This window comes from Papio anubis, chromosome 7 (assembly GCF_008728515.1).
Source record: "Papio anubis isolate 15944 chromosome 7, Panubis1.0, whole genome shotgun sequence".
In the NCBI taxonomy this organism is placed as follows: domain Eukaryota; kingdom Metazoa; phylum Chordata; class Mammalia; order Primates; family Cercopithecidae; genus Papio; species Papio anubis.
In genome coordinates, this window is record NC_044982.1 from 8,382,377 (window position 1) to 8,393,206 (window position 10,830).

General features: G+C 44.6%; 1 long non-coding RNA gene across 1 annotated transcript; it reads left to right on the forward strand.

Annotated features, from left to right (window-relative positions):
- Nucleotides 1-3,461: 3,461 nt before the first annotated feature.
- LOC110743833 lies at nucleotides 3,462-9,662 on the forward strand. The gene is made up of 2 exons (XR_002523518.2): nucleotides 3,462-7,481; nucleotides 8,707-9,662. It is a non-coding gene; the product is annotated as an uncharacterized LOC110743833 (long non-coding RNA).
- Nucleotides 9,663-10,830: the final 1,168 nt, after the last annotated feature.

Below are 10,830 nucleotides of genomic sequence, written 5' to 3' on the forward strand. Positions count from 1 at the left end.
GGTCTCTGGTTCAGGGAGGATCTCTGAGCCTTCCTTCTCTAGGCTGGGGTCGGTGGAGTGAGTTCCTCACGGACAAGTACTTTCCGTTGTGGGTGACCTTCTTGTCTAGGGTCACTAGGCAAATTAGGGTCAAGACTTGGTTTAGAAAAAAATTGTTCAGAATCTGTGTTGGTAAGGGGGTGGACTCTTTTGATCAGGTTGCTTCCTTTTGATTATACAATAAGAACTTTGGGCTAGATCTCTTTGGAATATGATCACTCAGTCATGGTGTCTGGATATGAATGTTTATTTCTAGGGGACCTCATAGTATATGGAATTGGGCTAAACAGAAGTCTAGATTTGGGGGAAAGCTTGTAACAACCCCTGGATTCATTTCGTTTTCTCAAGTGGGGCAGGTTGTGCAAATCAAGCTCCTCTGGGGTTGGCCCAGAGGCTATGTCTACAAGGATAGGGGCTAGCAAGAGTCCATACAGTGTCCCTGCTTAACTGGAGCTGATGCTCATGTCAGTCTGCAATGTCGGCACCTGTTCTGTCCAGGACCCATGGACATAGGGGGTCTCTATCCGTGTCTGACAAGTGGAGAAAATGAACCTTTGCGCTTGGAGATAGCATCAAGTCCATACTTTGCTTCTTGGTGTTATGGTCCACTGTGGGTATCACCTGCTTGGAACAAAAAGTTTTTCTGCTTTTGATCATAGAATGAGATGTTTTGCTATAGATATGGGAAGAGGCCCGAATAGTCACGCTTATTCTTGGCTTACTAAAGTCCTTTCAATTAGCTATCCTCTCTTTACCTGACTAATGTCCAGAACCGCAGTCCCCTATATATATTTAGACAGATTTGTATCAACATTGCATTGTTACACTTCACTTCCTCCTTTTTTTTAATTATGTAAAAAAAACTCACATTAAGCCGAATCTAATTACTGCAATGTATATTAGAAGCAGGGCACCATCAAAATTTTATTTAAATTAATCAGGTTTTGATTTAAGATATTAAATTCAAATTAATCATGTAAAAATGGAAATGATCCTTGACGTGCTTCCAGCTGTGACTTCAGTCTGTTTTCTCGTGAGTCACTTTCGGGATGTCTTGGGGGGAACATTACAAAAATTCACGCCGGTGCTATTTCAATTAGAGTTATTTAGCAGGACAGATGTAAAGAATATGGTATAATTAAGAAGGAGTTGACGACGTGGCTACAGATTTTCAGGATTAAAAGGAAAAAAAAAATACATGAACTAGAGTGAAAATTGACTACTGGCCATGATGCCCAAGTTGAAGTGCAGGGAGGTTAAGCGTTCATTAAAGACAGAAAGAAGATTTGCAGAACCACAGGACTTTTTCTCTGGAGCAATCTGCAGATCCCACTTTGGTTTCAACTTTGAAGTTTCATTAACAAGCCGGTACTAACTGATATTGCAATTCTTATCATTCCTAAAATTATCTTTCCCCGTGGCAATCATAGCCTTTGACTAATTTGATTCCAGGGCCATCAGAAAGCTACGAGAGTGAAAATAGTACTTCAAGACCCATTTTAAATCCAATTGCATATACCGGCATATATAACACTGCCTATAGATATCCAAATGTTATTTATGCTCATGAACATATATATTAGGTGTGACTAGGTCAATACATTCTTAAAATGATGCTACTTTTTCATATTTATAATATATATGACAGATTACTAAGTGTTTGAACATACCCCGACTCATTTTTAATAGCACTTAGGTGGAGTGAGTAATGGTCCTCTATTCAGGGAGAACTAAGATTGGACTTAGAATGGTTATGCGATTTGCCCAAAGCCTCATATCTAACTGGACACTAGAGACCAGAACCTGACCATTCTTCTGATCTTCGCACAGCAGTGTGTTACTGTGATCCGTGTACTCCATAGCAGTCTCACCTGTAGGTAAATCTGGTTTTCAAGTCTTTAGAAAGCCCCAGGAGTCAGAATACAACTTCAGTGGCCTGTATGGGGCACACCTGGTCAGAACAAAAATCCTAGCAGTGTGATTACTGTGCTGGGGCCCCTCGCCTGTTTCCAGTGTTTTGGCTGAACCCCAGGGAGGGACTGGGGCAGGGGCTTTCCTACCAGAGGATGTGACTCAGTCTGGGTTTCAGAGTCTCAAATAATCAATATTTCCATGCAAAGAGCAATGCATGTGTCCTTTCTTGCATCCCCTCTGACAAACACTATGCTCTGTCATCTGGTCCCTCTGTCCTGCTCCGACCCACCTGAGTCCCACAGACCAAGACTGTACCCCTCCACCCCAAGGCAGCCCACTGGGGCTTGGAGACAAGTAAAACCTTTCCCCTACTCATGTCTTCAGGTCCCTGGTACAGAGCCTCTACTCCTCCCATCCTACCTTTGACTTGACCCTTACCTCAGGCTGGATTCTGGTGTCTTCAGTTGTCCAGCTGCCACTAGAATGTGAGTTCCCCCAAGGAAAGGAACCCAGGCTTGTCTCTCATAAATAAACCCAATTCAAGAAAATGCAGAGACTGTATTTTATTGGTCTTTGGATGCTCCATAGGTAGCAAGGGGCTCAATACCCAGTAGGTACACAGTAAATTGTTTAATGAGCAAAAGTGGAAGGAAGAGAAAGAATAAAACAATAAATTGTGAATGAACATTTCTATGGCTGAGTTTATCATGGATACTCATTGTGATTGAAGATGAAGGTGCCAGAAACTCTCCTCTCTCCCTTATCCCAACACACCTTAAGTGAGGATCCAATCAGGGGAGTGGTCCCACACCATGGACATCAACCTGACATGTGTCTGGATTGATTTGAGAGTTGTAGAAAGGAGATGATTCATTGACGGCTTCTGCTTCCCACTCATGCGATATCGATGTATGTAATTCTCTTTCAAAATCACGTTTCACTCTTTTTAGAAAATGAATTGGGTGGGAGGTTAAAATACCTTTTTTATTTTTTCTTGGTGGAAAATAGTTTTTTTCAATGAAATGCTATTGCTGATCATTCACAAATCCATTCAACCCAAATTAAAGGCATGTTTAAAATACTAGGAGAAAAATGATATTTTTCCCTGGCATCCTTTTGCTTGAATCTTTCAATCTCATTTTACACTTGTACACTAGTACCATGCAACACGGTGAGGGGAAAGGATTTGAATTTGGATCTCATCGCTCACAGGCTGTGGGCCTTGGATGAGTTGCTTGATGTGTCTGAGCCTTAGTTTCCTTAGTTGTGAGTGATCAATTGTTTTGGGACTCAGATTTCAACCTATCCTCATGCTGTTTCTTGCTTCCTCCTAGAAGCTCAAGTTTTCAGGATTGTCATTTGTGGTAACTGTTCCTGACTTTGGAAGCTGGGACTGTTGCTCTGTCCCTATGCCACTCCATTTAAATAAGATCCTAATAGCTGACTGGTGCTTACAGCTTCATTCTAAGTCCCCCAGCTCCAGGAAAGCCTTGTGGAAGGCAGTTTGTTCTTTGTAGGTTTTCGTTAGAATCTCAGCTTAGTAACTAACTAGAAATTTCTGTGATTTGCAGTCAACGATTTCTATTTTCTGTTCCACATTTGGCTAATGACCTCTCTCCAGAAGAAAGATTGCAAAGATCAGATCAGATGGGAAAATATTCAGCTTCTCTGACCCTTTATTCTATTATCTTGTGTACTCTTGGATAATCTTTAAATACACCCAGCATGTTTCTGCCACAGGGTCTTTGCACTTTCTCTTTTCCTCGGTCTGGGAAGCTCTTCCCCGGTTAACAATGCACCTTCTTTGTCACTTCGCTCAGGACACCTCAAAGCTCCCTTGTCAGTGATCATTCTCCCTTACCCCTAGCATTTTCTATCCCCTCATCTGCCTTTATTTTTCTTCAGAGCACTTATCACCTTCTGAAATGCCAGGTCTCATTTATGTCTCTACATAATGCCTTTCCCCAGTCCACCATTAGAGCGAAGACTTCCTCTCTTGTTCACTATTGCATCCACAGTGCCTGGCAGGTGGTAGGTGCACCATAAATATCTATTGAATAAGTATTTCTGTTTGAAATATAATAGAACAGTCACCCAGAAAATGCCAGCTATCCTGCGCTGTATGAATCACCTTCTCTTTGGACAGAACCATGGGCTCAGTGGAAGAGTAGGGACCATTAGCCGCCATGTGACTTAAGCTTTTATGATCTGAGGGTACAATGCCCTGGAGAATGCATGTGAGAAGAGACAGCCAAAGAGACAGGGAGAAAGGCCTAGAGAGTGGCCGGCGGGGACCAAACCACAAGGTTGTAGACAGAGACATGTGGAAGGAGGCAGGTTAGAGAGAGGCCCAATGCAGGAGACAAACAGAGAGATCAAAGAAGAAACCAAGAGAGAGAAAAAAACAGAGGGGAGAAAGACTAGCCATCAGAGTGGAAACAGCGAGGCTGAGCATGTGGGCGCCAGGCCCAGTCCTTCCAGCCATTGTCCGCGCTTCGTCCTTCCAGATTCTGCCTCTCACCTGTGCACAGGGAGATCCTTCTTGCATCAGCACCTGGCCCTTTGGAAGCCAAGCTTCATCCTATTTACTCAGCTCTCATGGTCAGAGCTGAGCTCCTCTGTGAGTGGCAACATCCCTGAGGGCTCTCCAGAGGCCTGGAAATCCTCTGTAGCACCAGGGCAGAGACAGCTAATTAATGCTGAGAAGGTCTTGTCTCCTGCTAATTGCCCTGACCTAGGCAGATCTTCATGGGCTGTTACCTCCTCCCTAGCCCCAAGCTCCTAGGGGCCATGTCCTACTCCAAGCACAGGACAGCAAACTTGAAAGAGGTGAAAATTTTACAACATCTTTATGCCTGACTCTGAAAATCATTACAAAGAACATCTGAAAATATGGACAACCTTAGAGTGTCCCAGTGGCCAATACATGAATAATCCTTACATACATAATCTCACAGAAAACTTGCAAGGAAGATGCTGCTGTTTTCCTTTTCGTAACTGGGCAATCTGAGGCTCTAATGGGTTCCAATGTGGCTGAGGATGCCACAGACTTTAGTTTCACCAATAAGAATTAGGGCTGAGGTTGATAGATCTCTCTGACCCCTATAATTGTGATTACCCAAGGGTGTATACAGGATACATCTTCAAAGTGGGACTACAGGTTTGGTTTGCAGGCCCACAATCCATTTTCAGAAACCTTTGAAACCACATGTATTTTAGAAATCAGAATTTGATACATTTAAAATAATTAATATGTCTCATAATTACATATTTATACAGCATGACGAAGAGGAGTCTAGGACAGCACCTAGGGATAGAACACAGTATTTTTGCAGTGAAATAAATGACTGTTCACATTACATGGGAAAAATAAAGACTATAAATAGGCTTATATTAGTTGTATCAATTCAGGTCAGGTTTTACCACCAGATAAATGATAAAAACTACTTTTGGTTTTGCAAACCTTTTTTGGAATCACGACTATAAGATTATGGGCTGGAACAGAATAAGTCTCAAGAGAAGGTCTTTCTTCTTTTCCATAGGCAGACCACACATGTGGCAACCAAGAATCACACATAGTTTCACTTTATCAGTTAGGTGTTGTTCACAAGTAGGGCATGCATGGAAAGGAGAGAGCATTCTTCAACCAAGTACTTGAGGGCAGACTGCTGTCAGCCTGGCCAGGTTTAATTTGGGGCGATGCCCTCATGGGTGTGTTACCCAACCTCAATGTGCACAGCAGTCATCCTGAACTCTTCTTAGGGAGGCAACTTGGCCTGAATAAAAGATCAGCCCAGGGGCTGAGGTACGGTAAGTGTTCCCTAAATGTTGCCTGTGATTGCTGTTACCCAGAAGAGGCTTCATGGCAATCACATTAAACCTATATTAAATAAGCCGACACACAGATCCTGGGCATTCAATAATTGGTAACTCATTTCTCCAAGCCTTTCTCTAATCAGGGTCTTTGCAATGCAGTACATTTAATGCAAAGCAGTGTTCGGATGTACGGTTCCCACCCTCCAGTCAGTGCACAGCTCTCTACTCTTAAAAGTTCATGCACCACCCTCTTTAGAAACACAGAGGGTAGAGTCAGGTAGCATTCACAGGAGACAGGGATTTTTCTAGGACTTTAATTCAGAGTAAGGTGGAGATCATAAGAGACAGGGTTTTTTCTAGGACTTTAATAAGGAACATCTTCTCCAAAATTCTGGAAGAATCTTTCACCCTACTCAAGACAGCTCATGAGAAAAAAAAAATCTCTTTATATTTAGACCGGCGATCTCACCACAGGTGCCCCACTCGTGTGGGAGATGGGCTATTTTTTTTTCTAGGCCCCAAGAAAACTTCTCCCTCCTCCCATCTGATAGGGTTGCTACTTCCTTTACAGTGCAAAGATCAGAGGGGGAGCTCCCATCCCCCACCAGTGTGGCGAAGGAAGAGGGCAAAAAACAGACCAGGTTTTCACAAAGGAAGACCAGAAGCTGCAATGATGTAACGAAGTACAGTGCATGCCAGTTCATGGGCAGGCAGGAAGGAAGGCAATCGCAGGCTTCGAGGCAGGGCACCTGCCTTCTACTTGTCTGATTTTAGCAGCTGGAAGACAAAAAATAACTTGGGCTTCCTGCAGCGTGAGCACCTCAGTAATCCCCTCTGAGATGGGGTGGGTGTGGAGTCTCCTCATATGGAATCATAGCTCAGAAAGGATTTGTTGCCTCAGTTTCCTCATCTGTAAAGTGCGTGGCTGATGACCACTTCACAGGACTGTGAGGATGTAATAATCTTAAGTATAAGAAAGAATCTAACATATAGCAAAGTAGCAAATGAACTAAGACTTCCCAAGCTCATGAGTTTGCAATCATTTCATTTGATCCTTTCCGATCTATGGCATTGATTACTTTTATCTCCATTTATCAATAGAGAGATGAAGACACAAAATGATTTGCCCAAGTCATAGGTAAAACCAAAGCCAATGTTGGTTCTTTCTGACTCTGAACATACATTAATTAATTTCACTCACTGTGCTAATTGTAAAACTGAAGCTAAAACGACAACAAAGAAACAAACACTGATCGGTAGCTATAACAGTAGAAACACAATTATTGTTCTGATCAAAGTGTCCATCTTCACAAAGACTATTGCAAGAAAATATTAGATGTCCCTATTTTTATAACTAAGCAACCTTCCTAGCTCAGGGTAGAGGGTCAAGGATTAACTGTTGACTTAATTTGCATCCAGACTGCAATCTTTTTGTGGGCATCTGGACCAATGTGCAAAGACGGCCTTGCCCTGCAGATGACATGGCCCTGGAGCATCTCAGGTTCTCACCTGACTGAGTCTCTGGGCCCAGGAGGGGAAGAGTTAACCTTTGAGACCTTTGAGAATGGGGACCTGTGTCTTGAATAGATCGGCCTGCTCCTGCCTTCTCAGGGCAAAGCGCAGCAGCTGGGCTGCCCCCCAGGCCCAGGCCTCCTGTTTTGCACAGCTTCTGAAGACAGCCTGGCTCTGCCCTGGGAGTCTCCCAGCCACAGGTGAGGTTCCACGGCCTCGGCAATCCCCAGGGGGCCAATCAGGCTGGGCCTGCATGAGGTAAGATGGAGAGTCACCCTGTGTGCTCTGGGCTCTCTCAGAAATCTCAGCAGATCAATGTCATCGTGGCTTTAATTACCCCTCCTAGGCCTCATCCTTATTTCATGGCCTTTAATATGCCTGGTTGGCAGCTGTGGACACACAGATAAACAGCCACCCAGCATTGCCTGGCCGGAAGTGGTGACCTCCCAGGCCAAGGGACGGTGGCCTGACAGGGCCCTAGCCCTGCCCAGTGCAGAGCAATTTGACAACTAGATCCTTTGAGTATCTTGCAACAGCCCTGTTGTACAACCGAGGCTTGGCACTAGTTTGCTGAGGACCTACTGTGTGCCAGGCATTGCCCCTGAGGCTGGAAGCACTGCAGCAGGCCCCAAGTGACTTCTCTAGGCTGTTTCCTGCTGAGGCCTCTAGTCACAGGCTGCCCCTGTATGCTTGCAGCCTTTTGCCTAGAGCAGTGTTCTCAACCCATGGCAATTTTGCCCCCAGGGGACATTTGACAATACCTGGAGATATTTTCCGTTGTCACAACCGGAGGAGGGACTACTACTGGCATCTAGTGGGTAGGGGCCAGGGCTGCTGCTGAACACCCTACAATACACAGGACAGCCCCCCACAAAGAAGGATCTAGCCCCAAATGTCAACAGGGCCAAGGGGGAGCAACCATATAGCACAGACAACTTCTTTAACTTGGGCATATAGAAGACCGTAGAGGTCCCAGGGACTTCCTGGGCCATTCTCTGAGTCAGGGTCTCTTCTTCAGCAGTTTAAATCAACCACGGGTCCCCTTGCTCCGCACTGGCCACCCACCACACAGAGCTTGCCTCTTACTTGTCCTAGTTCCTCTATCTGGATGCTCTCATTTTTTTTTTTTTGAAGGCTGGCATGCACTCATCTTTAGTCACACCTTGCCTTGGAAGCCCCCTGGAGTGGCCATCCCTGGCTTAGTTGTTAGCCCCGGAAATTGCATGGGTTGGTTTATGTCCTTTCCCCAATCCCTACCACAGCAAATCCACAGGTCACACACTGAATCCCACATATGGTTCACAGGCGTAAAGTGCGGGAACCTGGGAATGGTTTACATTTTTAAATAGATTAGAAATATCCAGTGCCAACTCTGTAAAATGGTCTTTTAATTGTACAAACGTGCTGCTGTGTTTCTCTGCATAGGCAAGGGACCCTGTGGCTCATGGGAAAGAGCACAGGCTTTGCAGCTGTCCTCTCAGCCCCCTGTGTCTGGATCAGTGATTGGGACAAGTCAGTGCTCAAGAAATACCTGTGGTATCGATGAATCCATCGTATGTTCCTTGATGGGAAAGAAGAGTTTGAACTAGCTGACCCAGGCTGGGATCGTCTTGAAATCAGGATCAGGGGTAATGGCTTTCTCATTCTTCTAACCCCTGCTCCCATCCCGAGGTGACTTAATCCACATTTGCTAACCTCAGGATCCAGGCCTCCCAGAACTGTCATTTGGTTCGAGTTATTCACTCCCTCTCAGCTCCAAGTTTTAAATCAGTAAAATGAGAAGAATGAAAGGACTTCCCTCCAGGTGCCCGTGTGAGGGATCCCTGGTGCGAGACCCAGAAGGCGTTGATGCCTGTGTGGCTGACAGTGCAGTGCCGGGAACAGACTAGGGACTCTCTCTTTCTGGAGTACAGCAGCTTGGGTCCTGCTTCCATGTTTTTGCACACATTTTTTCTGCCTGAGATGTGTCAAGTAAAGGAGGCAGAGGTGGGCAGGAAGAACTTTCTAGAGTACCTTCTCACTCCCCATGAAGAGAGCCTGAGGGATCTAATGAACCAAATGAGAGGCAGTGGCCCCTGCTGAGGAATCTCTGCCCCGGGTCAGCTGGGATGCCTCCCAGACCACATAACAGACCTCAATGACTAGGAAAGATCCTCTCAAAACCTTTGTGTCATGACATTTCCTAGTGGACTGGCTGGTATCTTACCTTTTCACAAAGGACCACATCTGCGGGAGAAAGAAGAAATTCCTCTCAGGTTCAAATTGTAATACTGGGGTTTGGCACTGAATGGAATCATCATTGGTTTGTAATTTTTTTTTGTTGTTTCCTAATGGAAATTGAATCTATAATATTTTTAACTGGTTAGTAAACTAATCAGTTAGCTAGCTGATTGCCTATTAGACAGACCTAGAGAAATAAGAAAAAAAAATTCACTTGTTTCGGTTTAGGAGAGATTTAGCTTCTCACCAATTCAACTTTAAAATATTTGAGTTTACCTAAGGGAAAATTCTTTGAAGAAAAAAAATTATTGAATTTTTTCCAAGAAAAAATTCTGAAAAATTTGAAAAACAAACAAACAAACAAAAAACCCAGCAGCAATTTGGAAACGACACAGAGATCTATTTACTTGAGTCTTCCGCTCACCCTCCCATCCTTTTGCTTGCCCTTCTGCACCCATTCTGGAACTCCTACACATTGGACCACGGTCAGAACGCCACCTGTGTGATACTCAGGGATTCACCCTCGTTCAGGACCTAATTTGCACTGATGCCTCTTCGAGGAGTTTTATGTCACCTTCACAGCAGTCCTTCCAGGGAAGCATTGCTTTATCCCACTTCTGCACAGATTTGCCAGTTTTCCCAGATTCACAGAAACTGCACCTTTCAAATCTGGGTTTCCAGCCAAGACAGCCTGACCTCAAAACGAGTGATCTTTCCTCCACAGAAACATTCATGAGGTAGCCCAACATTACATGAGGAGCTCTCTAACGTAGTTTGTCCATTCAGTGATGGGCTGTCCTAACAGGACATTTTAGATTTTAACCTCAATTTGAAGGTTGTGTTTTTCCTGGACTATGGACATTTTCCCAGAATGGGAGAGAGGGGCACGGTGTGTCATTTCAGTCTCAGTGACTGAACTCAGGACATCTCTGACTGAACTGTGGGCAGCTCTGACTGAACTCTCGTTGTCTCTGACTGAGCTCAAGCTATCTCTGACTAAACTGTCTCTGACTGAACTCTGGTCATTTCTGACTGAACTCTAGCTGTTTTTGACTGAACTCTGGTCATCTCTGACTGAATTATGGCCACCTCTGATTGCATTCTGGACATCTGTGACTGAACTTTGGTTGTATCTGGCTGAACTCTGGGTGTCTCTGACTGAATTCCAGGCATCTCTAGCTGAACTCTGACGGCTCTGATTGAACTCTGATCATTTCTGACTGAACTCTAGTTGTTTTTGACTGAATTCTGGTTGACTTTGGCTGAACTGTGAGTGTCTGACTGAACTCTGGTCATTCCTGACTGAACTCTGGATGTCTCTGACTGTAC